The sequence below is a fragment of the Schistocerca serialis genome, chromosome 3 (genome assembly GCF_023864345.2).
Source record: "Schistocerca serialis cubense isolate TAMUIC-IGC-003099 chromosome 3, iqSchSeri2.2, whole genome shotgun sequence".
In the NCBI taxonomy this organism is placed as follows: domain Eukaryota; kingdom Metazoa; phylum Arthropoda; class Insecta; order Orthoptera; family Acrididae; genus Schistocerca; species Schistocerca serialis.
The window spans coordinates 571,692,489-571,717,514 of NC_064640.1; the positions used below are offsets into that span (position 1 = coordinate 571,692,489).

General features: G+C 45.4%; 1 protein-coding gene across 2 annotated transcripts in view; it reads left to right on the forward strand.

Moving 5' to 3' along the window:
• Positions 1–25,026, forward strand: part of LOC126470464 (uncharacterized) — a 137,662-nt gene that overhangs the window by 16,109 nt on the left and 96,527 nt on the right. The window lies entirely within an intron of this gene.

A 25,026-nucleotide genomic window follows, 5' to 3' on the forward strand; every position in this document is an offset into this window, starting at 1 on the left:
CTGATTGGTTCTTACTGAATTTACCTGCCAAACTGCTGCTGCTGCCGGTATTGGAGCACTGTCCGCATTTTTCTGCAGATAGATAAATTACAAGGGTCGTCACAATACGCCAGTCACTACTGTTATGAACTGTGGTATCGTGTTGAAGCTGCATGGGCAGCTGTTCCTGTACACACCATCCAAGCTCTGTTTGACTCAATGCCCAGGCGTATCAAGGCCGTTCAACGGCTGAACTGTTTTGTACAGATCGAAAAAAGAAAGAAAATATAAGCAGCCATATAGCACTGGCAGTTAAACCCTGCAAAAGTGGTCTACAGATCATGAAATACGGAAACTACCGCCAAAGACACTTCCCCAATTACAGTAATCTGCCACTGTCGAGAAAAAGCACGAATTTCTCAGTGTTAAACTGATCTGCAACCGTGCTGTATCACCACACACCATATTGATGCAGTAAACAAAATTCGTATCCTGCATCACGCGATATCATCACTTCTGCATCCTGCATAGAGCTGTCGACCACCAGGCACCCGAACATACACCGCGAAGACAGACAGATCCGCGAAAAACATTGGCACATGCACTGTATATAGTCTTCACAGCACTAGATATTTCCCACGAGGTCGGTCGGCCATCCATCATCGCCACCGGTCAAGAGTCAACTGCCCCCGCACGTGCTGCCCTGATCTGCGACCAGGGTGCACTCAGTGAACTGCGGCCACTCTCCGAGCTGGTGTACAAAGGCTGGAATGTAACCCACCCCCTCCTCACCCACCCGCACAAAGGCGTTGCTATTTCCGGTCCTGACCTGCTTGCTTGCTGCCAAGCTTTCTAGAGCCACCTTCAGACTCTGGGATTATAAGAACATACGTATTTTACATGGTTTGCCATTTACGTGATAGTTCTCGATGTCATGCTAGCGATCGCTTGCACATTATAATTCCGAAGATAAAGACTGGAAATTATATCTTTAGAAGTTAGATATTTTCAACATTTCGCGGCCCTGTCAGCAACTGTAGAAATATTAATTTTAATTTTAATAATCAACAGCCTCAGTTGCACCGTTTACCTACAACTTACCTAGGTTTCAGTCGGGATAACCCAACCTTCTTCAGAATAACAGTAACTACCGTTTGTCCATAGTGGACATCGTCAAGCTAAACCTACAAATCCATAAGTTATCGTCAGACTATAAAACTTATCTGGAACTGCCTCGGCCCCACTTCGCTACCGCCATGCGGCAGCCACGAGTGCTGTACTGGAACTCAGTTTTCACCGGACAATTATTCCCTCACATGTAAATTGTCTGGTTGACTGCTTCCCGTCTTTATTTGGTTGAGAGAACATCGCTTGTGGTGTGTGCTGTATGCATCTAGATAGTGAAACACGGGTGGAGGACCCATTTGCTGCTTCTCTAGACATGGCTAGGGCCCCCTGTCGGCCAGACCGTTCGATGGGTGCTGGTCTTTCAATCACAACACCCTGTCCCTGGGCGGAGAAAATTCCTCGACCCAGCCGGAAATCGAACCAGGGAGAGGATTGACAATCAGTCACGCTGACCATTCAGCTAGCGGGGGCGGACTTCTTTAGACATGAGAAACACCTAGCGAAGTAGAAGGATGATTTGAAATCTGTTATATCACTGACATCGGTATTCGTTAAAAAAATACGCATGGAACATTTAGTTATGTCTCCTTTTTCGACTTTTCACTTTTCACTTTTTCGAACGACCTCAGGTGAGACAGGTGTCTTGTTACTCAGCGATCTGCAACATGTTTCACCTCACTGCACCTTGCTAAAGTTTTGGGTTTCTAGAGATATAATTTTCAGTCTTTATCTTCGGAATTTTACTGTGCAGCCTATCGGTTGCATACTGCTATGTGCTTGACATCGAGAACCGTTGCGTAAATGGTATGTTATTCTGCCAAACCATGTGAATATACATATGTTCTTATAATCCCGGAGCCTGAAGATGGCTGTAGAAACCTTGGCAGAAAGCAAGCAAGCAGGTCTTGGCCGGAAACAGTAACGCCTTTGTATCGTGAGGGGAAACCAGTCCGGCCTTCGTACACTAGCTCAGAGAGTGACTGCAGTGCGCTGAGGGCGCTCTGATCACCTATCAGGGTAGGGAGTGGCCACAATGGATGACCGAACGACCTCACGGGAAATATCTTGTGCTGTGAGGACTATATACAGTGCATGTGCCTATGTTTTTAGGGGATCTGTCTGTCTTCACGGTATAGCTACGAATGTCTGGTGGCCGACAGCTATATGAGGAGGCAAAAGTGATGATTTTGTATGATGCAGAATACGAATTGTGTTTACTATATCGGTGTGGTATGTGGTGATACAGCCAGGTTTAATATCGGTTTAACACTGAAATAATTCGAGATTTCCTTGACTGTAGCAGAACAATGTAATTGAGGAAGTGTCTTTGGCGGTAGCATCCGTATTTCATGATATGGAGACTACTTCTGCATGGTTTAACTGCCAGTACACTATTACTGCTGTATTTTTTCTTTCTTTCGGTCTGTATAAAATAGTTTTGCCACTGAAAGTCTCGTAATTTGCCCGTCTGCAGAAAATAGCGGACAGTGCTCCAATACCGGCAGCAGCAGCAGTTTGGCAGCTAAATTCAGTAAGAACCAGTCAGAATGCTCCATTTACAGGAAGTTCAATTACGTGAGAGGTTCACAAGACATCCTTTGTGCAGGACATAGGAGCCTCTAGAGATTGGTTTGAATAAGACGGGGGCAAATTACCCATGGAAAGTTCTGTGGCGTCTGAGAGTCATGTGATGTCTTTTTTGCTCGAGTATTCAGAGACAAGTTCAGGCAGACCATCTTCCTCTGGTTTAGACATGCTGGATGCACTCCCTCACCTGAAATTGTGGCTTTAGAGCATCTCCAGACCAGAAGCTGTAGGACATCGAAAATTCATCGAAAATTCCAGCCATTCTTCTCATCTGTAGGACAGTGCTTCGAATTCTGTTTGTGTAATTGTTCCGATTTTCCCGTCTGTGCTTGGACACCAGTGTGTGCTTCGAAAAGTGAGGATAACAACGTTCCTGACTCCAGCAGAAAATATAAACTAAGCCCACTCACCGTTTCCGAAAAGTGATGAACACCACAGCAACTGTAGGACTGAGAAAATTTTCTCTCTCTGGCATCGCCTTCAAACAGTCAGCTAAAACTCGAAAAGTGGTCATCGTCCAGCTTAGAGTTACAGAGATATTTATTTCTACTTCCAAATATCATCGTTTTGGCTTTTAAAATCAGATACAGCTGCTGATATCGGTTTTGGGATCTGTTTCCCATAAAAGTGTGAGAAATGTCTCAGGGAGGTTTCACAAGTGTGCAGCGATCTTTTAGAGTCCATATTCAAGTGTGGCAGTGATGGTATTTCTCAGAATGAAACATGTAAGTGTCTAAATAATTTTGCATCATCTGCAAAGCTCCCTCTCTCTCTCTTCGCGCATTGGTACATTTAGTTCCTGTGACATCTTCAAGTTATGTATGTGGCAATATTCACGCACATTACTTAGACATCAGATGTAATAACACCTGAAGCAGTTTGTATTCAACGACAAAGGATATCTGTATTCCGAATATGAGAAGGAGGAAGGGCGTGGATATTTCCAAAGTGACAGGAAGTACTTGGCTGCTCCTGCGGCTACCGTGTGGCCGTGCCGTAAGCCGGCATGTGGCCTCTGGGGACAGGGAGTGCATGCACCAGAGTGAACATCTTGCCTTTTGTGCTGTGGAAGACTGACTGATCTTTTACCGAATAATCTACAGATACAGCACACGCATTTACCAGCATGAGTTTCAAAGTGTAACTTAGCCCCATCCTTCAGCATCTTCATTATTTGAGGAAGCGTATTCGTCACCAAATATCATTGCTATCGACACAGTCCTCAGATGCATGGTTACAGCCGATATACCCATTAAACTCCTCCTTCTCCAGCACAGACATCTCATCCATTGAACACAGTAAACAGCTACATCCATTCTCCCAGTCCAACAGCTAGACGCAAACTGAGTCCTTTTCCCACCATTTTTTCCCAGACCTCCATCTTTGATTATGTCACAGGATAGGAGGGGGGAGGTCCCACAGTGCTCTCTTGTGCTGGTGTTGTGAGCTAGGTGAGTTGGACTCTGGACGTCGTGATGAACACACTGGATGGAGATAGTGTCTATGAAAACTCAAATTCTTCAAATAAATAATGCATACAAAATAAAGATTTATGCCCATCCTATCTTTCAGCCCAGCACAGATTGAGTCCTTTTCCCACCAGTTTCCAGATGGAGGGTAGTAACGCATACAAAATAAAGACTTACATCCATCCTATCTTTCAACCCAACAGAGACTGACTATCTTTTCCCACCAATTAGCAGATGCAGAGAGGAGAAGTGGGTTGGGGAGGGGGGGAGGGGAGGGGTTGGTGTTAGAGTAATGGAGGTAGCACAATTGATGTATTTTCTCGCCAGAATGTGAACTCCCCACAATGACATCACTGCGACATTGCCGCATCTGTGGCCGCCATCTTGGATCCACCATCTTAAATAAATTTGGCAACAATGCAACATGGCCATGCCTGCTTTACCCTACTACTGTTAACATGACAGCACTGGCGAGCCCATACATTGCGCACATCCTCGCTATATTGATTTGCACCACCCATCTGTTTCCTGGAACACAGCTAACGTCCAGGCTTGCTGCCAGTATGGGGGCAGTTAACAGACTACCGAAAACGGCATCCACTATGGCGTTTCTCATCAGGCGCGATCCACTCTGGTCCTCAAAACAGCGTCTCTGAGTTAAACGGACTGCAGATTTATAAATACTCTACAGTATGTGGGTCACCGTTGTGAATTATTGCTAATGTTCTCGTCAAAAAGTACCGACGTACGACATTTGTTTGGGGCTTTACCACAAGATTTTATCAAGCATTAGCGATGTTTATTTCGTACTGACCACATTATGAGTAACGACTAAGGGTTTAAGCTTGAGAGATTGCAGGGCACTCTCACTTCTGATACAATGTTATACTTCCTAATGTTCTTAGGGAAGTTGATCTTCATTACTTGGTTGCTATACTGGATACGGCCTGACTTCATTCATATACTGAAATGGTTGGCAGTAGTTAACGCTCTTGCTTGTGTGCTCTAGTGAAGGAATAGCAGTAAGCTTAACAAGCATTCAGAGGAAGAGGGTGCCAATTTAAACAACTTCAGCAAAAATGTGTGGCGACTGAGGACCGAGGGGAGTGTTTTTTCTGCGAAACCAAGGTGAAAATCTTGTGGACTGCCGAGTTCCTCGGTATCATTGTGCAGACACGCTGGACAGTGCCGGTCGGTTGGTGGCCACGTCCAGGTAGGCCGACTATCGCCAAGGAGTTGCCACTGCTATGGGCAGAGCATTGATGACCGGCATAAAGCAGAAGATGGACCTTTGTTAGGTAGGAAGCCGATGAGACGACTGTGTGTTTCTGTGACAGGTTTCTGTGAGACAGGTCAGTGGCGCCCTGACTCTGGTACAAAACATATTTGTGAAGGCACGAGGCTTACGAAGTTTGTGGCCGTTCTTTGGAAAGTTAGAAATGGACGCAACAGGGAGATAACAATCTTTTATGGAGGGCTGTGGTTCCATCCAGGTCATTCTATTAGCAAAAGACACTGTGTAAACAAGTGGGAAAAAGACTGCGAAGCTGAATTTTTTTCCTTTTCTCCCAATTAATTTTTCAAGTCGCTGATTTGTCAAATTTGTGTATACAGAACAAGGGGCGGTCTCCCAGCTTCGAGTGCCACGCTCCAGCTCTTCATTGGCTTGGGCTAATGTGGGAGTAGTGTAAGATGTAAATGTGCTTTGCTACCAAGCTTAGGAGGAAGCGGACAGAAAGAGAAGAGAGCTCACTCTGGTACTGGCGCTTCGCTAGTAAAGAACTACAGGGTGTTTCAAAAATGACCGGTATATTTGAAACGGCAATAAAAACTAAACGAGCAGCGATAGAAATACACCGTTTGTTGCAATATGCTTGGGACAACAGTACATTTTCAGGCGGACAAACTTTCGAAATTACAGTAGTTACAATTTTCAACAACAGATGGCGCTGCAAGTGATGTGAAAGATATAGAAGACAACGCAGTCTGTGGGTGCGCCATTCTGTACGTCGTCTTTCTGCTGTAAGCGTGTGCTGTTCACAACGTGCAAGTGTGCTGTAGACAACATGGTTTATTCCTTAGAACAGAGGATTTTTCTGGTGTTGGAATTCCACCGCCTAGAACACAGTGTTGTTGCAACAAGACGAAGTTTTCAACGGAGGTTTAATGTAACCAAAGGACCGAAAAGCGATACAATAAAGGATCTGTTTGAAAAATTTCAACGGACTGGGAACGTGACGGATGAACGTGCTGGAAAGGTAGGGCGACCGCGTACGGCAACCACAGAGGGCAACGCGCAGCTAGTGCAGCAGGTGATCCAACAGCGGCCTCGGGTTTCCGTTCGCCGTGTTGCAGCTGCGGTCCAAATGACGCCAACGTCCACGTATCGTCTCATGCGCCAGAGTTTACACCTCTATCCATACAAAATTCGAACGCGGCAACCCCTCAGCGCCGCTACCATTGCTGCACAAGAGACATTCGCTAACGATATAGTGCACAGGATTGATGACGGCGATATGCATGTGGGCAGCATTTGGTTTACTGACGAAGCTTATTTTTACCTGGAAGGCTTCGTCAATAAACAGAACTGGCGCATATGGGGAACCGAAAAGCCCCATGTTGCAGTCCCATCGTCCCTGCATCCTCAAAAAGTACTGGTCTGGGCCGCCATTTCTTCCAAAGGAATCATTGGCCCATTTTTCAGATCCGAAACGATTACTGCATCACGCTATCTGGACATTCTTCGTGAATTTGTGGCGGTACAAACTGCCTTAGACGACACTGCGAACACCTCATGGTTTATGCAAGATGGTGCCCGGCCACATCGCACGGCCGACGTCTTTAATTTCCTGAATGAATATTTCGATGATCGTGTGATTGCTTTGGGCTATCCGAAACATACAGGAGGCGGCGTGGATTGGCCTCCCTATTCGCCAGACATGAACCCCTGTGACTTCTTTCTGTGGGGACACTTGAAAGACTAGGTGTACCGCCAGAATCCAGAAACAATTGAACAGCTGAAGCAGTACATCTCATCTGCATGTGAGGCCATTCCACCAGACACGTTGTCAAAGGTTTCGGGTAATTTCATTCAGAGACTACGCCATATTATTGCTACGCATGGTGGATATGTGGAAAATATCGTACTATAGAGTTTCCCAGACCGCAGCGCCATCTGTTGTTGAAAATTGTAACTACTGTAATTTCGAAAATTTGTCTGCCTGAAAATGTACTGTTGTCCCAAGCATATTGCAACAAACGGTGTATTTCTATCGCTGCTCGTTTAGTTTTTATTGCCGTTTCAAATATACCGGTCATTTTTGAAACACCCTGTACATGTCTTTACCTATACGGTGAGACTTGTGTCTTTTGCTAGTGTGCCACTCAGAGCCTGTGCCAGTCACCATCTGAACCGTTAGAGGTACTGCTTCTAGCACCACGCACACAACGAGTGATGCGTGGGTGTACTTATTTGTTTTGAGTCAGCCGTCTAAACATTTGACATATTTCGTCACATATAGTCGTGGCACGGGGTCAAATTGGTTTGGCAGACCAGCAAATGGGTTTCTCCTGCACACTGGACTCCACCAGTGTTTCAGAGGCCCATATGGAAGTACCTGCATTCCGAATTAGTTGAACGCGAGACCGTTCACTTGCATTTTTCGGGCGTGCGCCATTAATAACAGATTGCTGTCGTCCATGACTCCAGTCGCCGAGCGCATCGCGGTGTCCCGCCCTGACCAGCAGGAGGGTAAAGTATTCGCTTCTACGGCGTAGGGCACCAATATATGCTTCTCAGCACCCTGTTCTTTGGAACCATATTTTTCTTTATGGAATAGTAAGTATAGGGGCTTGATAGTAGCGTAGTTTTTGCGCCATACCACGGATTCATATGTATGAAGTCAGGTAAAGCGATTAGTTCTGGTTAGTGTCGTGTATTGATTCCCGGCTGATCACTTTGTTCACCATAGACCGTATATTAGTGAAAGCGTTTGTCAAATAAAAAGGTTCGTGCGACGTTTCTTTACCCTTTTTTTTGTCTTCTGAGGTTAAGAATGAATAAATCTATTGTTATTTAGACATCAACTTCTCCCAGTGTTCTGATTAGCATTACCTTTGCCTTTTTTATTAGTCATGATAACAATTGAAAGTAGGAAGTTTGCAAGCTGACATATACAGAGTGAGTCGCATGAGGCGTAACACATCTTTATTTCCTGAGTGGTCCAGGATCTCGAAACGAAGTTTTCGGCAAATGATAGTACGCAGAGGCAGACGAACTCAATGTATTGATTTGCGGCACCCACCTGTTCCCTGGGTTGCAGCAAAATTCCGAGCTTGCTGTCAGTGCAGGGGCCGTTAGGAGACTTGTGATAAATGCTTTTACTTCAGCACTATTCTTTCTTGGCCTCTAAGTAGCATCTCTGACTTAAGAAATATTGTTTTTTTTATTGGAATGAATTACTTTGTAATGGCCTTTGACAGACCTTGAAAAAACGAGTACGGTTATATAACACTTGTTGATATTTCCAGCATGAGATTTTCACTCTGAAGCGGAGTGTGCGCTGATATGAAACTTCCTGGCAGATTAAAACTGTATGCCGGACCGAGACTCGAACTCGGGACCTTTGCCTTTCGCGGGCAAGTGATCTACCAACTGAGCTACCCAAGCACAACTCACACCCCCTCCTCACAGCTTTACTTCTCCCAGTATCTCGTCTCCTACCTTCCAGACTTGTTGATATTGGCATCGAAAATTTTTTGAAAAAATATTCGAGAGAAGTGCTAGAACTGAAAGGCAGTATAGTCGGAATTAGCTATTGCGGTGTAAAATCCGCCACGTGGAGCTTTGTTGCCAGGCTCCTTTGTCACACGCAGCGAGAAGACGGCCTACGCTACAAAGATTAACAGCATTTACGCTTGCCCTACTTCATAGGCAAACAATTGTTATAAATGTAACCATATGGTAGTCGATAGTGTATCAGCTGGGGTTTGAGAAAACTATCCTAAATTTGTGTACGTACTCATGCTTAAGCAAACTGGTTTTGTGAAAACAAAAACTAAGTAGAAAGGCTTGATACAACGGTTAAGCTTGGCATGAAGTCCCACTTGGCGGTGTTTCCACCGGAACAGCTGATTCCAGCCACCTAGTTATTCAAATTCAGCAAATTCCTCGAATGTTTCTGTGTAAAAGTTAAAGCGTCAACATTAAAAAGGGTTAAATCAATGTACTCCGCTTTTCAAGAACTTTCGAGTGCCGTTAAAAATAATAGGTCTTTTCAATAAAAGAACCCTGTTTCCTACAATGCCTCGGTTGATACAAGAGTTACGACGATTAAACTTATGCCAAAACTACGTGCTCCGCAGCGTTCTATTATTTGTCAAAAACCTCGTATCGATATCTACAACCTTAACGAAATAAAATGCGACTCGCCCTGTCTCCTGTAAGACTCATGAGGCTTATTTCCTCTTGTGTTTCGGTGCAATTTGCAAATTCGTTTTGGCAATGTATAAACGAAGTCGTCATGCATCTCATGATATGTCCAGTCTAAGCGAACGACATTGGTTTCTTTCCCACTACTAACAAAGCTCTTTTTAAATCGGAGCTTTATATGCCTGTTCGAAAGAATGGTCCCAATTTAGTCTAGTCCATTGTTCGGTTTAAAGAAACACGATAACAAGGACAGAAAAAACACGGAGAGTAAACAATACTCCAGCAGCGACTGAGCAGCGCTGCAGCATGACGGTTGGCACACAGCGCGGTACGGGCCATCACACGCGATGAAAAGAAGCGAGCCGTGCAGCCAAGACGTGGCGAATAACTCACAGGTACAAGCACTAATCTTATTATAATAACAGACACTAATCCAAAATCATCACTTTGCTTCAGCAAAGAAACAGATGATACAGGCTTAGAGCTGCAAATTTTAGTACAGGAACAAGATTTACAACTTATCAACAAATCTCTAATTCCCACCATACAAAACAACTCAGCTGGTACATTCTGAAATATTGACATACGCGTAACAAATCGGAACGTCTATAGGGTGGTGGACAGTGAGATGTCTTACAGTTAATGAACATACCCTTATTTACTTTTTACTGACATATACAATCAGAAACGATGTAGATCAGTAAATAATAAGAAGAGTACTAAAAAAAAAGTTCAAATGTGTGTGAAATCTTATGGGACTTAACTGCTAAGGTCATCAGTCCCTAAGCTTATACACTACTTAACCTAAATTATCCTAAGGACAAACACACACACCCATGCCCGAGGGAGGACTCGAACCTCCGCCGGGATCGGTCGCACAGTCCATGACTGCAGCGCCTGAGACCGCTCGGATAATCCCGCGCGGAAAGAAGAATATTCAGCTTAAAATGGGCAAACTGAGTTCTTCTGAGGTCCTTAATTTAACGTCTGTCGTACAAGCATTGAGGATATGGCACAGATGTATGGTGGCATGCCTTATTATATCGACGAACAGACGCATATCCAAGGGAGGTGGGGGTGGGTGGGAGGTAGTCTCGGGGTCATGACACCCTACCACAAGCATCGTTTTACAAAAAATATTTATATTTTTACACATATAAATATATAAATTTTGCAGCTAACTTTCGGAGAATGCAGTATCGTAATAACTAGGAGTCTCAAAAATGGCAAGAAATTCTAAAAAAGTTACAAGTTTAGCTTAATACAGGATAGTCTTCCGTTGCGGCCCTGAAGGTTAGTCCACGTGGAGTGGTTTTCCGCCTGACTGTAGAAAACACTCCAGCCAAATAGAGGCGCACACTCGATGGACTGACCATACCTGCCGCCAACAACAAGTACACTGACGGAAAAAATATCGCAACATAAAGAAGGAGTTGTGCGACATAAACGAAAGTTACGGTACGATATTGCAATGCCTGTATTATTCCGAATTACGACACAATGTTCCTTCGCACATGCATGTCCGAAGGAACAGACACCGTGGCGACTGCAGCCGTCATGAAATACGTGTAAAGTATTCGCAGTTGCGTCTATGGGCTACCATCAGCTGTATAATGGAACCAGGACAACGAAAATTTGTGCTGGAATTGGACTCGAACCCAGATTTCCCGCTTATCGCGAGCGGTCGCCTTGCCATTAGATTATTCCGAAAACGATTCATAGCCAAACCCAAACTTCCATATGTCGTCTACAACCTGTACTTGTACATCCATTATGTATATTTCTGCAGAGGGGAGGCTATTACTTGAAAGTCACTTGCTCAGTGTACTCGGATAAATACGATATTGCAGCACCTGTTATTACTCCGAATTACGATGCAAAGCTCCTTCACAAACAGTGCTGGTTTGGGAAGTTAGATTAAGTAGTATGTAAGTGCAGCCTGCTTTCCGCAGTAGTGCGGCTCGGACGCATGTTTACGTCCCTGCCGCGGACCTTCGCGAGCACGTGGTTGTTTACTTCGTGTTAGCCTTCGCTTGTGCTTGCACTTTCGAACTAGAATGGCTCATTCGTACCGACAATCTACTATCAAGATCAGCTTTAATAATGAAAAAAATGGTTCTAATGGCTCTGAGCACTACGGGACTTAACATCTATGGTCATCAGTCCCCTAGAACTTAGAACTACTTAAACCTAACTAACCTAAGGACATCACACACATCCATGCCCGAGGCAGGATTCGAACCTGCGACCGTAGCAGTCGCGCGGCTCCGGACTGAGCGCCTAGAACCGCTAGACCATCGCGGCCGGCTTTAATAATGAATTTGCAAGACCGAAGGCATATGAAGTAGAACGATTTATACACCAAGAAATTGAAATTGACCCACAAGATATGATTGGCATCCATTTTTCTATCAGAAGCAGTGTGGTCTACGTCAAACGGATCAACCACACGGTGTGTGACAATATCGTACGCGATCATAAAGATGGATTTAAATTTAAACATTCAGACGTCCATGTCGGAATGGTAGTTATTGATCATATAGGACTTCGATTGAGAACTGTCAGAGTATTTCAGCAGAAAAATGGACAACCTTTACCATGTACCCGGTACTTCATGGTGTGCGACAAATACGGATCGAACTATCAAAACATGTGCCGTCTTATCTCACATTTGGAGGCTGCAGAACGATAGTCATTTACGATGTTCAGCGGAAAACTAGCTCAGGTTGTGATCAGGAAGGCAACGTTCGCTCAGCGTGTCTCCGACGAAGAATTGCACAAATATCGACAGGTGAACCTGTAGCAACACCTGTGGCGACGTTTCTCCCTCTCAGATATGCAAATTTGTTCCGAGTGCAACCGAACAGTGACCGCGCCCAATAGCTGGACAGGCCAGTTGAAAAGCCGACGATAACGGATGAACGGATGACGACACGAGCATGGTGACGGTGGCGATGCCCCCCCCCCCCCACACCGAGCAGCACCGATCGATACCACCAGTAGAGAGATCGGATGAGCGAATGGTCATCGATAGTCGAATAGTGGCAACGGCTGCCTTCGTGTCCGACTGCAGTGGTGGCAGAGATACTCGCCCACATTTGGATACGGAAACGCACACGCGTAAGCAATGGTCACCGAAACGGCGCAAGAATCGACGTCCAACCCCGTCGGACGACTCTTTAATACGTATGGAGGGCGACGATCAAGAAACGACAGAGGCAGACGGCCACCTTACAGAAGGTCCCGAGATTCCTCATCCAGAACACCACCGTCTCGGCGGCAACATTCGTCAAGAGCTGGTCGCAGATTAAGGTGTCCTTACTCAAAGACATGCTCCAAGCAGCGGACACCGGCATCGTCCTCCTACAGGAAGTATACGTCGATGAATTTCCTGTCATGTGCGGGTATACATATCACACGACTCCGAAACTGGCAGCGGCATAGCAATACTTCTTAAACAAGGCATCACGGCAGAGGATGTGCTGTGCCTACCGTCGGTACAGGGATTAGCATTGCCTGTACTTGACGTACGACCCATCAACATTTATGCACCGTCCGGTACAGACAGAAGGCAAAAGCGTTCCCGCTTGTTTGCAAACGAAATTGCCTCGCTCTTCCAATGTCGACAGGACCGATTAGTCTTAGGCGGGGATTTTAATTCTGTACTTGCACCGAAAGATCAATTTCCTCGATATACCCCGTGCCCGGAATCACGAATGTTGGTGCAGAGTATGCATCTGGTTGACATCTGGGAGCATGTCCATAGCCTCCATCCTGGATGCACCCATACAACGAGTCATTTCACTAGCCGTCTCGACCGAATATATGTTAGACGCAATCTTAACACAGACGTCCTGGAAGCGGAGCTGTGGCCTACAGACAGTACCGACCATATAGCATTAATATGTACAATCTCCTCCGGCGGCAGCAAGTGTGGCGTAGCCGCGGTCCTTGGAAAATGAACGTCGTCCACCAGCGGGACTCAGCTTGTGGAGACGTCACTGAAGATGTTTGGAGATCTTGCGAACGACGCCTTCGGTAGTATCCCACGACCCTAAGTTGGTGTATGGGTTACGCCAAGCCGGCATTGTGCCGTGCATTGATGACATACTGTATGATCGTGAGCAGGAAGTGTGGCGACGTCAGACGATGAACTTCTGTTTCACGGTGCTACGGGAATGCGCCGAACAAATGCCTTCTCCGGAGCGGCAAGAGGCGGTACAACGAGCAAAAGCCAAAATTATATCCATCATGCGACGCCACCTCGAAGGTACAGTGGTCAATGTGCAGACACTAGATCGGGTTGCAGGAGAACGCCCATGCATGCAACACATCATCAACGAAAACGAGACTACGAAGAGCAGTAGTACATGCCGTGGACACGGATGATGGCAGACACCTAACATCGCAACAAGAAATAGGCAATACCTTTGTAGAACATTACACTCAACTTTACACCGCAGTGGATACCGATTGGCGGCCATTAACGAGGTTACACATATGATTTTCGGCGCCATTGATCCAGAGGCGGAAGCACAACTGATGGAGGAGATTACAGAGGAGGAAGTGACTGAGGCCATTGGTAGGGGGCAGGGAACAAATCACTGGGACCAGATGGCCTCCCTCTGGAATTCTACAGGACCTCTAGCTATGTGATCGCACTACGATGGACCACTATCTGCCGCGAATTAATGTTTCCTAACGTGGCCTTACCGCTGGCTTTTGTGGAGTGACTGATTATCCCGATACACAAATCTTTGCGTGGTACACGGATACGGGACTATCGACCACTGACGCTCCTTAACTGCGACTTTAAAATATTCACCAGATTATTAGCAGCACGCCTCCGAAGAGCCTTGCGTCAAATGCTCTCACTCCATCAAACTTCGCTCGGTGGAGATAACAGCATTCAGATGGCGCTTGTAGAACATCGCTATTTGATCACCCTAGCAAAGACGTGCCACCTCCGTGCAGCACTAGCGTCAATAGATTTTGATCAAGCCTTTGATAGAGTAAGCCATAACTATCTTGCAGAAGTCCTGACACACATGCGATTACCACGACCATTTATCGCTGTCGTGATGCGGCTACTCACCAATGCCTCCTCCAAGTTGCTCGTCAAAGGACGTACGACAACATCTCTAGTCGTAGTGAGATCGGTCAGACAAGGATGTCCCTTGTCAACGGCATTATATGCACTGGCTCTCGACCCGTTGGTTTGCTGCCTACGACACCACTTGACAGGACTGACTTTGCGAGGATACACATTTATGGGCAAGTCATATGTGGATGACCTGGTGCTGATAGAACGCAATGAAAACGGTATGAGTGTGGCTTTAGACTGGGCACGCAAATATGGAGCGACCACTGGCAGCCGTATAAATATGGACAAGTGTGTAGCGATGAATATTGTTGGACTACCGGAAGAATGTGTAGCACCTTTACGGCTCATGGATAACTTGAAATGTCTAGGTATTATTTTGACCAACAACATATGTCGCGCACCAGCATACGACTGTAAGATACTACTACAGTCAGTCCGGACGGGCGTTAGGGGAACATCATACGGGCATTAGACATGGTCCAGCGGGTCACATATTCTTAACACATACCTGGCGTCACGAATTACGCGCTTTGCTCAAGTACTCCCAATGTCGGCGATAACAGCACGACGAATACTGGCCGCGTTCGGTTTTTTTGTGAGTGCAGATCTACTGCTTAAAGTAAGATACGACACTGTTACCCCCCTCCCCCACCCTCTTAGTAGGGGTGGACTTGGTCTTGCGCAGTCTCGTGATCGAGTCGTGGCACTATGCATCAAATGGCTCTGAGCACTATGGGACTTAACTTCTGAGGTCATCAGTCCCCTAGAACTTAGAACTACTTAAACCTAAGGACATCACACACATCCATGCCCGAGGCAGGATTCGAACCTGCGACCGTAGCGGTCGGGTGGTTCCAAACTGTAGCGCCTAGAACCACTCGGCCACTCTGACCGGCCACTATGCATCAGCACAATGTTAAAACTATGGAGGCGGCATCAGACTTGTCTGACAGAAATCTTAATAGAAGAACTAGCACCAGTTTCTCGACTGGCGCCAGTGGCGGTCCAGCGCATTTCCCAGTCACTCCAGCATATACGCACTTTATTTATAAGAGTACAGCTACGTTCAGACGGCTCTGACGGAAACCACACCTGCAACGGCGCGTGACATCTATCGGATACTAACGACCGGACGACACAGTAATCCTATTGAGAGGAAACATGCACATATGAATTGATGAATTGGCAAGTAGTATGGCAATCGATACAAAAAATGGCTCTGAACACTATGGGACTTAACTTCTAAGGTCATCAGTCCCCTAGAACTTAGAACTACTTAAACCTAGCTAACCTAAGGACATCACACGCATCCATGCCCAAAGCAGGATTGGAACCTGCGACCGTAGCGGTCGCGCAGTTCCAGACTGTAGCGCCTAGAACCGCTCGGCCACCCCGGCCGGCCTGCAAATGATACACCATGTTTCCTTAGACACAGAGACACGTGCAACGTGGTAACTAACAGTTAATGATAAAAATGTCACAAGATTCAGACTCCATGTGATTCATAAGACAGATTCTCCATTGTGCCCTCAGTGCCAAACTCTGGACAACGATGAATACCGCCTCATATGCGGCTCCTCGGCAGAAGTGTGGCGTTTGTCGACACAAATGATCGCTTTCTTTCTTAGAATGGGACAACACAACACTGAACCAGGGATTATATTCTTCACGGACGGGACGTACAACCCACGCACCAAAACGAATGCCGTAACGTGGCTTCGAGGTCAGACGGTGCTCTATTTGTTCAGAGATGGCCCAAAGAATGTAATGGACTTTTGGACCTTTTTTACAGGAACATCTAAAGATCGTGAACAATCCGAAATACCGACAGTATTTCTCTAACTTCCTATGGAGTGTTATTCAAGAGCCCCCGCGTAGCTGGAACGTCCAGGGTAGGAGAAGCTAAATTATCAATGCGAAGAAAGAATGAACAGAAGAGAAGAATCGGTGGGTACCTTATACTTGCGAGAAAACGTACTCGGATGACAGAACAGCAGAGGGGAGGACTGGAAATACGATTCTCCATTGTGATGTGGATTTCCTTCTTTATGTAAGCGAGAATAATGTTCGGTTTACTAGCTTTCAAGCAATAACGAAATATTATTTGTGGTATGACAATGCAGTAGTTGTTCCCGAAATTTACCTTCACTTAAATATTATTTGTGATCCAGGATTTGCTTTAATTTTTAAAAGATATTCATTGAAGTTTGAAGCATGGATGGAGAAGTATTTTTTTTAACGTAAATTTCTTATGTTTTTCATTTCTGACGTATGTTTACCTTTCCAAAGTTTACTGATTATTACAACGTTAATTTTACGTCAGTCTGGTTTATAGTTACTCTTTCAGTTTACGTATTGTTAATCTCATTTTGTAATACCAACAAAAGGTAGTTTTTTTGTTTTCTATTGTTCCTGTTTAAATGTAAACAAAGGCGGTAGAGCACCTGTCTCCAAAAAAAAAAAAATAGTAAGGCGACCACTCGCGAAAAGATAAAAATAAATGGTTAGGCGACTGCTCGCGATAAGCGGTAAATCCGGATTCGAGTCCAAACCGGGCACAAATTTTTGCTGTCGTCATTCTATCACACAGCTGATGGTAGTCCATATTCGCAATTACAGGTATATTTCATGTAAACGAAAGTTGTCAGACGCCATTATCAACACCTCACTGAGTGTGAACGATGTCATGTAACACTGCTACGGGAAGATGGATGTTCCTTCCGTGATACTGCAGAAAGACGAGGCAGCAGCCATTGTACATGATCGTTGGCAACGGTGGTCATTAGAATGTGAGGTCGCAAGAAGACCGGGCTATCGACGGCCACGTAGCACTACCGAGAGCGAAGACCTTCGTGTTTGGAGTATGGCTCTGGTGCATCGTGTTGCATCTGCCGCAACAATTTGAGCGGCAGTTGGCACCACAGTGACACAACGAACTGTGTCAGATCGGCTAATTCAAGGACATTTCTGGACCCGACGCCCTGTAGCGTGCATTCCATTGGCCCCAAACCACCGCAATTTGCCACTTGACTGGTGTCAAGCGAGAGCTCATTGGAGGGCAGTGTGGAGGTCTTTCGTGTTTTCTGATGAAAGCTGGTTCTGCCTTGGTGCCAGTAATGGCCGTGTGTTGGTTAGAAGGAGACCAGTTGAGAGCCTGCAACAAAACCTGTCTGCGTGTTAAGCACATTGGACCTTCTCCTGGAGTTATGGTCAGGGGTGCATTTTCGTATGACAGTAGGACCACTCTCGTGGTTATCCCACGTACCCTGGCTGCAAATTTGTACGTCAGTCTGGTGGTTCGAAATTTTGTGCTGCCATTCATTAACTGCATTCCAGGGGGTGCTTTCCAACAGGATAACGCTCGCCCACATACCGCTGTTGTAACCTAACATGCTCTACAGAATGTCGACATGTTGCCTTGGCCTGCTCAGTCACCATATCTGTCTCCAATCGAGCTCATATGGGATATCATTGGACGACAACTCAGCGTTATATACAGCCAGTATTAACCGTTCCTGTAGTGATCGACCAAGTACAACAGACATGGCACTCCATCCTACAAACTGACATCCGGCACCTGCACAACACAATGCATGCACGTTTCCATGCATGCTTGCATTCAACATTTTAGAGGGTACACTGGCAATTAATGTGCCAGTACTTCACATTTGCAATGGCTTATCTCGCGCATTCTTTAACCTTTGGTCTTGTAATGTTAATCACTTAAATACGTTACCTAGACAAATGTTTTCCCAAAATTTCGTTACTTTAGATTTATTATCTTTTGTTGTTGCGATTTTTTTCCGTCAGCGTACGATTACCTTCGTGAGTCCACAAGTGTAACAGACAAATCACAGGAATTTGAGGGAAGGCAGGACAGAAGGAGAAAGATGCTGCACTAAGAAAAATAACACAAAAACTTTATCATACGTAGGTGAAAAGGGTATAAACATACAGCGTTCTGCCCATATGTTCGCACGGCCATAGCCAGCAGATTTACGTTCGCAGTCTTAGAGCTAAGTGAAATACTGATAGATATGAGTGCATTCTTCGATTTTATACCGTATAAATTGTGAAGTTGTCAAACTTGTGAAGCTTTGTTGCTGTTATAGTTCGTAAAGCAATTGCATGACACAGTTACTTTCAAATTTTTTGACAGATGCTATGAAATGCAGTTCTTTGGAAGTTATGAGGAAGCGATGTACTATACACTACCCTAAACAAATTTATAAAATGCGTTAGTAAAATAATAATGATCATATGTTGTTATTAAGAACCGAACTCCAAATCCAAGCCTGTGTGATGCGGTTTACAGGTTATGGAATTTAGTGGCAACGGAATGCAATTCTGGTGGGAAGCCCGAACGTAAGCCATCTTACTTTATGGTTCATATTGTTTTATTTACCATAAATTTGTCTCTACGAACAATACGGTAAACTACCCAACCTTTGCAAGTATTGAAACTATTCCTGAATGACTATCGAATAATTTTTCTTGATGTGGAATTCCTGGAGAATGAGGTACCAGACGACTTGAACTCCACTGGGAATCGTTGGATGAAAGACCCCGTAGTTCTCCTGAAACGCTGTTGGATAAATTTAAAGAACCTATATCTGAAGAAAACTGTGCAAGCATTATGCTACCACAATAGGATACCTCGCTTACGGATCAAGAGAATAACGTAAGACAGCAAATACTCTTAACAGGTTTGCGGAGGAAAGCGGCGCTTTTAGTACCCCCTACCGGAGATAAGCATCAGTTTTGATGTTCAGCGGTTTTGTTACCACGCGCCTCCTGGTTCCGTAGAAGTCTTAATAGCCTTTCGCTACTATTCCTTCTATAGTTGGTGTGTTCTTCTTAGAGAAATTTTTTTGGTTGGCTTTGCTGCTCTCCACTGGAGCTTTGAGGTGATTCGTGAGTTACGACTTACTTACTCAAACCGTAACAGGTCTGACCATCTTGTTGTATGTAACCAGTGTGGCCTTTGGCCGAGCTCGCGGATGAGTGGATTTCTCGCTTGCCTTGTGTTTTTGTAGAAATTTTTGAGTTTCCTTAAACCGGCTCCTGAGTGGTAGTATGTAGGCGAAAGACGTGTAGGTCCTCCGGGGGAAATCTCGTGGGAGGTGGAGTGCCAGTTTCAGAGCCATGTTCTGGATGGTCTGAAGGCTGCGTAGGTTGGTCTCAGCTGTGTTTCCCCATCCTACCGCTGCACATTCCAATAGGGGTCGTATTGCTGCTTTGTACAGCGTGAGACCTAAGTGGGCAGGCAGCGTTGTTGTAGGGTTTAGCGCAGCGTACAGTAGCCGTAGCCGACCTTGTGCTTTCGCCCTCGCTTCTGCTATATGTTGGCGCCACGTCAGACGATCGTTTATCGTGACGCCAAGGTATTTGAACTGGCGCTCTACTCTACTGGACGTCCACGCACAGAGATCGGTGGTACCCCCGTTGAAATGTGTCTTCCTGTGATAATGATGGCCTTTGACTTTCCTACTTTGTATGATAGACGCCATTTGATGGCCCACTCCGTCAGGTTGTCTGTGGCCATCTGTCGTCGCCTTTCCAGGATGTAAACTGCGGTTTGATTGGCTCTTTGCGCGGCAGGTCCACTGTGTAAAACTAATATAGGGTCGGGCCAATGACCGAGCCTTGTAGTACATCCGCGAGTATTCGACGCTCCGTGGAAATTCCACTACCAGCTCGAATGTGCAACGTCCAGTCCTGCAGATAGCTCTGCAGGAGCCTCACATGCGGCGTCGGTATCCCCAGTACAAGAAGTTTGTAAAGGAGACCATCGTACCAGACGGAGTCAAAGGCAAGAGACACGTCGAGCAGAAGAGCGCCGAAATACTCGCGTCGGTCAATGGCTTAGAACGCCTCTTCCATTAAACGTAGTAGTTGGTGGACCGTCGAGCGCCCCTGTCGAAAGCCGAACTGTTGCTTGCGTTTGATGTCCTCGTCTTCAATATGGCGGTGGAGGCGCTGAATGAGTAATCTTTCAGACACCTTTGGCAGCGCTGGCAGTAGGCTTATAGGGGGGTAGTTCTTAGTCAAGTGGATGTTTTTCTCTGGCTTGGGAAGAGCTACCAGTGCTGCGTGCTTCCAGCAGGATGGGAATGTTCCAGACTGCAGTATGATGTTGAATGTATTGGCTAGAACATCCGCTACCGTGGCCGGTACAGCAGGGTGTTTGTTACTGAGTCGGGGCTTCCTGCCTTCTGCTGTTGAGTGTGCGAAGTTGGGCAGCGACTTCGGCTGAACTGATTGGTGTGATCGCTTGGTCATCAGCTCTCCCTGCCAGGAAGATGGGGAGGCGCTCCCTGACGAGCTGTCTGTGGTCGGCGTCCACAGGGCCTTCGGTCGGCATAAAATTAGCGGCGAAAGCGTCTGCCAAAGCGTTTTCCTTCGCATTCGGATGGCTAAAGTAGTCAGCACCGACCTGTAAGGGTGGTATTTTCATCGATCGGTGCAGGTAGCTTTTGATTACCTTCCAAGCGGTGCCGTCTTCGACGTTTAGTCGTGCTATTTTATCCGCCCACTCTTATTGCCTGTGGGCATCTACAGCCGCCTTGATATGGCGCCGCATCCGGTTTAATGTTCTCTTTATCTCCAGGTTGCGTGTCCTTATCCACTCTGTGTGGTGGGAGCTGTTGTGGGAGCCGCAGAAAGGTCTTCCGCGCGTGCTCCGTGGGCAGTGATTGTGCTGCCAGAAGCTCCTGTGGTTAAAAGCTGAATTAAATCTCAGCATGCCCTGCGTCGGGTCATGAATCGGAAGTTCTTGTTCCTCCGGTATTAACTTAATGACAGCCAGTGCTGGATTCCAGCGCTTATTTGCAAACCTGCATCCCTGTTGATAAGATCGTCCGCCGTACGGACATGTATCGCCTCCTTAAGCACACAGTACCAGAAAGATGACGCTGAGGATAAAACTTCAGTCTTCTTGTAAAACATGCGACGCCCTGTGTGTAGGCAATGTTCCGCTACTGCTAATTTATCAGGTTAGCGCAGGCGTGTATGGCGATGGTTTTAAACACAACGTTCTTGCGCGGATGGGCATGTCTGCCTAATATAATAAGATTTGCCTTGTTGGCATGGGATCTTATATACGCCACGTTCGCTGGTGCCAAGATCGCCTTTGACCGAACACAACAAATTCTTCATTTTGCTGGTGGCCGAAAAACACTCTTGATGTCGTGTCTCTTGAGGATTCTCCCTGTTCTCGAAGACATGCCCGCAAAATACGGCAAAGAAACCATTGCAATGGGTACCTTTCACAGCTTCATTTGCATCGCTGCGTTGAACTTGCTTGGAACTGAATGTATGGCGTATCTGTCTATCAGAATAGTCATTCTGTTGGAACACTGTTCTTAGGCGTGTGGAGTGCATGAGTGTGGAAACATTTTCGAGGTTTTAGCCGCATTTGTTTGCTTTAATAAGTGTAAGGGCGCTGATGACTTCGCCGTCGAGCACCCACAAGCTCTAAAAACACACAAAACACACACGCATGAGGCTAAGTGTACCTCGTTCCAGTCCTCTCACCAAAGAAAAATTCCTGGCAGTACTAGAAATCAAACCTGGATCCTCCACAGCAGCCAGATACGCTGATCACTGAGCTATGGAAGCGGATCTCCTATCATATGGAGTACTCTAAACATGAGATCATATACAGATCGTTAAAGCTGTGATTTGTGTGTCAGGCACAGATCCCTGATCCAAAGGGGGGGGGGGGGGGGGGATGAGGTAGGGTGGTGTCATGGCGCTGATCACCACCCCCCTGAATATTATACTAAAAGCATTTATATTTTCCATATATCCATTTGCACATATCTCAGCTAACCCGCTAAAAGTAAAGTAGCATCAAAACTTCGAGTCTCTAAAATGGCAAAGATTCTAGAAAATTACAAGCTGTGTTGAAGACTGGATACTTTCCAGTTATGACCCCACGTGGATGACCTTGCGGTCTGACCGGCTGCAGATAACGTTCCAGCCGAATAAAGGTCCCCACAGACAAGCTAATCATGCCCCTGGTCAACAATAAATTCGACTCGGTTCGTGAGTCCACTGATATAACTGCCAAATGACAGTAAGTTGAGTGAGGCAAAACAGGTGGGAAAAGACCTTCCACAAAGTAAAAAAAAGAAAGAAAAAAAATAGATAGTCTTCACCAAAAGGAGACGGAAGTGTCTGTAAGTAGCAGCATTCTCTCCATTTATACGTTTATGTAGCCCTGGTCTGAAAAACATGGCCGGCCGGTGTGGCCGTGCGGTTCTGGGCGCTTCAGTTTGGAACCGCGTGACCGCTACGGTCGCAGGTTCGAATCTTGCCTCGGGCATGGATGTGTGTGATGTCCTTAGGTTAGTTAGGTTTAAGTAGTTCTAAGTTCTAGGGGACTGATGACCTCAGAAGTTAAGTCCCATAGTGCTCAGAGCCATTTGAACCATTTGAAAAACATGTTGTTCACAACCCTAGCGGTGAATGCCCACTCTGATTTTTTGCACATTAAAAAATTAAGACGTCGTCAAACTTTGGGAGTTTGTTGCTATTATAATTATTAAATCAATTGTATGTCACGCTTAAATCTTATGTCTTCGGACGAGTGCTCTTCAAGTTCTGTGTAACTCTGAACTGCAGTTTTTGGGGGTTATGTTAAAGTGATGTGTTAGGAGCTGACGTAAACAAAATTATTATTATGCTAGAATTGTTATCGTTAATCATATAAATCCCAGGCATCTGTGAAGTGTTGATGTCGACATCTCTGGTAAACTCAGCCCAAAGCAGGTAAACAAGAGTGGCGTATGTCTTTAAGATTTTAAGACGGTACCAGATGTGACGTGTTAAAAGTCTAGGAACTTTTAGCATTGTACTCGATAATGGCGTAAAAGCCGAACTCTTAGATAGTACAGAAGAAAAATACAGTAATATACAGTCAAATGGCGGTTTATTCTTAATACTGCATGACTGTGGCTCAGTAGCATCGAAAGCTTTTAATCATATTTTCTTGTTAATTTACGTTAAATAAATGTTCGCTACAGAGAAACATTGAAGCCGAAAGGTATGTCTCGAATGGCGTATCACATTACTGCAGTTTCATGGTGTTTGCGAAGATCGTCATTCGAGACCTATTCATTGGCTGTAAGGCATAGTTCCGAAGAACCGAGACGTCGGAAATAGCAATGTCTTACAGTCAGTGTTTGTTTTCCGCGTAATGTCGTCTTGTGCCGTCCAGCGTAATAGAAATACTTCCGTGTTTGTTGTTGCAGTTTGGGTGTCACATAGACGGGGAGGAGGACCAGTAACAAACTGTGACCCACCTCCCTCTCTCCCAGAACCGTTCCCTGAATTCGTGCCTTCACTGTGTCATTACATACCTCATCTGTGATATAAAGTTAATAGCAGTTACATGTATTATTTTTTATATCACAATTTTCATAAACGTTGGTGCAGGTTTAGATGATACAGTGGATGACTTCTTTTATTTTCTTTTTCAGATTAACATAGGAAATAAACGCTACAGATTATGAGAATCTCATCTTTTTTTTAAAAAAAGAATAAATCCCCAAATGGCCGTATTACTGTATCTTCTTCTGGACTGACTAGATTTAGGCTTCTACGCCATTATCGAGTACTGTGCTAAAAGTTCTTAGGCCATTTACACGTCATCTCTGGTAAACTCAGCCCAAAGCAGGTAAACAAGAGTGGCGTATGTCTTTAAGATTTTAAGACGGTACCAGATGTGACGTGTTAAAAGTCTAGGAACTTTTAGCATTGTACTCGATAATGGCGTAAAAGCCGAACTCTTAGATAGTACAGAAGAAAAATACAGTAATATACAGTCAAATGGCGGTTTATTCTTAATACTGCATGACTGTGGCTCAGTAGCATCGAAAGCTTTTTATCATATTTTCTTGTTAATTTACGTTAAATAAATGTTCGCTACAGAGAAACATTGAAGCCGAAAGGTATGTCTCGAATGGCGTATCACATTACTGCAGTTTCATGGTGTTTGCGAAGATCGTCATTCGAGACCTATTCATTGGCTGTAAGGCATAGTTCCGAAGAACCGAGACGTCGGAAATAGCAATGTCTTACAGTCAGTGTTTGTTTTCCGCGTAATGTCGTCTTGTGCCGTCCAGCGTAATAGAAATACTTCCGTGTTTGTTGTTGCAGTTTGGGTGTCACATAGACGGGGAGGAGGACCAGTAACAAACTGTGACCCACCTCCCTCTCTCCCAGAACCGTTCCCTGAATTCGTGCCTTCACTGTGTCATTACATACCTCATCTGTGATATAAAGTTAATAGCAGTTACATGTATTATTTTTTATATCACAAT